The 3,061-nt window shown below is 35.7% G+C and overlaps 1 non-coding gene across 1 annotated transcript; it reads right to left on the reverse strand.

The window, feature by feature from the left end:
* Positions 1-2,690: 2,690 nt before the first annotated feature.
* LOC127109861 (small nucleolar RNA R71) lies at positions 2,691-2,797 on the reverse strand. The gene has a single exon (XR_007797109.1). It is a non-coding gene; the product is annotated as a small nucleolar RNA R71 (small nucleolar RNA).
* Positions 2,798-3,061: the final 264 nt, after the last annotated feature.

Consider the following 3,061-nt stretch of genomic DNA (forward strand, 5'->3'; position numbering starts at 1 on the left):
CCTTGTCAACAAGTGTATTATACTAGATTTCAATTCGAAAGGTACAACAACAACATGATATTCAATATACGAAGCATTATAATTAACATCACGGACAACAAGTTCTCATAGAGTTATTTGGTCAGCTAGATTAAACTATATAGAATAGAAAAGAAAAAAAATATCAACAAACAATGAGAAAACACATAACTAATTCAACAATGCAATAATAAATCAAAAAATACCGACAATGTCCCTATTAAGCAAAAACAATTGAAATATGGAAAAACCAATTAAAATAAAAGAAAAATAAATATAAAAACACTAAAGTTAATCTAATAAAGTCAATTAAGAATTTTGAGAATTGTTTCGGAATTTTCCGAAACTACCTAAATAGAAACAAAATTATAGAAAGTAGAAAAATAAGGAATTTTAGATTTTTAGGGCGGCGTCCATTATTTAGCTTCTAAATAGAGGTTTTTGATCCTTAATTTTTTTCTAATTAATCGACAAAGAATCCTAATAATCAGAGACGATTTTCTTAAAAACAAATTGTTTTAATGCTAAAGCATAAGTTTAAACACGATGAAAACATAGATTTGTGATCACACTGAATCACATCGCGTTTTTGACTCGAATTTCACATGTTTATTAGGTCTTTATTACCATTTTGCTTGTGTTATGCTCTCTTTTATGTTGTTTTCAGATATTTAGCTCTTTCTGGGACCTTTTTAGAAGAAACGAAGCAAAAAGACCAAAAATTAGGGTTTTTCGACAAATATTGTACACATGGCGTTATGCATGGCGACCGCTATATGAGAAGCCATGAAACAACAGCCTCAACCAGGAGTTAACCGCCACGATCCCATGAACTTTCCCATTCACACACATGGCGGGCGCCATCAAGGGGTGGCGGGCGCCACCTTTGCATTTCACGTTCCCACTAAGGAGAAGTTGAAGGGCATCATGGTCTTTGCAAGCTGCTGAATTCCTCTATAAATAGGTCATTCTAGTTCATTTCCAAATCATCCAACTTAGTTTACAACACTAAGACTATATTATCATCTGTAAAAGCGGTAATCCATCACATTGAGGGGTTATCGCACCGTAGTGTAAATGAGTTGGAGCACTTTGATTTTGTTGTCGTCTTTATCTTCAAAGTCAAAGGTTTATCTTCCTTGTACCAGATTTAAAGCCTCCGTTTGGAGAAGGTTCTGATTTAATCGCTTTTATTTATTTTACTTGTCATGCTTTACTTTATTTAATTACTTGTCATGTTTTACTTTATTTAATTTCTTGATATGCTTTACTTTATTTAATTACTTGTCATGTTTTACTTGTCATTGTCTTTACTTTATTTAATACCATTATCTTTATTGCTTGTTTTAATTATTTTAAACGCTTTACTTGTTCTTTACGCCTTACATTCTAAAACAACTTTTCATCATGATCAATATCGCTATGTTTGTTTGTATTACCATGCGTGGCTAAATCTTTCAAAGGTTAGAATGTAAGGATCGCGGCTAAAGACATGTTTCACATATTGAATATGTAGAAATGCTTTAAAGGCAATTTTGATTTTTAATTAGAGTTTCTGAAACAAACTTGGTTAGTTTTAACTACTCAAGGAGTGCGAAAGCACCCTGGCTTAGTTAAATAGGAATTAAAATCAGGAAACTCCTTGGGTAAACTTTCCAAATCAAAATCACTTTTCAACTAAGTTTACGAGTCTTATTTCTTAAAAATAAGTTTACTACTTTAGCGTTCTGCGCACCTTTTATAACTGACAATAAAAGGCCTTAATTTAAGGGTAAACTCGGTTCTGAATACGCGAAAGCGACAATTCCTGTTAAGTGGATTCTTTTCAAGAGTAGAAAATATTGCCCCATAAGTAGTTCTATTTAGACAATTGAAACATCGTTTAACTGACGTGAAACACATTCAAACTTGTCTTTATCTGCATTGTATTTATTATTTCCTTTATTTACTGTTACTTTGAGACATCAATATCTCTTTTGTACAACCTTAGATAAACATCATAACAATAGTAATCGATAGATTGACGATTTGGTCTTTGTGGGATTGATATTCTTTTATATTACTCTGACGCGATTCGTGCACTTTCGAATAGAGCGATCAAGTTTTTGGCGCCGTTGCCGGGGACCAACTTCGTCAAATTTCGTACCCTGTTGTTACACCATCTAGACTAAGGCATTATTAGCCGGTAAATGCGAAGAGCCCGTAGTACCGGAATATTAGTAGATCCTTTAGCGGAACCCGAATGTTACACTCATACACACCTCTTACTCATCCGAATTAAGAAAGCTATGACCGAGAATCGCGACCGGAGACCTCTTAAGGAATTTGCCCAACCCTCTGACGAGGAACCTAGGTCTAGTATAGTAAACCCCCTCATTTCTGCCAACAATTTCGAACTAAAACCATCTTTACTACAATTAGTGCAACAAAACCAATTCACGGGTCTCGCTACTGAGAACCCAAATCAACATTTAAAAGTCTTTATCTAACTGGCCGACACCTTTAAATCCAACGGTGCTTCACCTGATGCGATTCGTATAAGATTATTTCCTTTCTCCCTCAGGGATAGAGCACGTTCATGGTTAGATTCACTTCCAGCTAATTCAATAACTACCTGGGAAGACCTTAGGAGAGTATTCCTTGCTAGATATTTTCCCTCTAGTAAGACTGCTGTTCTTCGAAACCAAATAACTAGATTTACTCAAAACTAAGGAGAATCACTTTTTGAAGCTTGGGAGAGATATAAAGAGCTGTTAAGAGTCTGCCCACACCATGGCCTGGAACAATGGCTGGTCGTTCATACCTTCTACAATGGACTCCATTATAACACAAAGATGAGCATCGACGCTGCCGCTGGTGGCGCGCTGATGAACAAACCTTACCCTGAAGCTGGTGACCTAATTGAGGACATGGTCCAAAACCAATACCAACGGGGAACTGAACGAGCATCAATAGAGAATAAGGAGACCCAAGGTGGAACATATGAGATAAGCTCTACGGACATGATGCAGGCGAAAATGGAAACTTTAGCCCTTAAGGTCGA

Source organism: Lathyrus oleraceus, chromosome 7, assembly GCF_024323335.1.
Source record: "Lathyrus oleraceus cultivar Zhongwan6 chromosome 7, CAAS_Psat_ZW6_1.0, whole genome shotgun sequence".
In the NCBI taxonomy this organism is placed as follows: domain Eukaryota; kingdom Viridiplantae; phylum Streptophyta; class Magnoliopsida; order Fabales; family Fabaceae; genus Lathyrus; species Lathyrus oleraceus.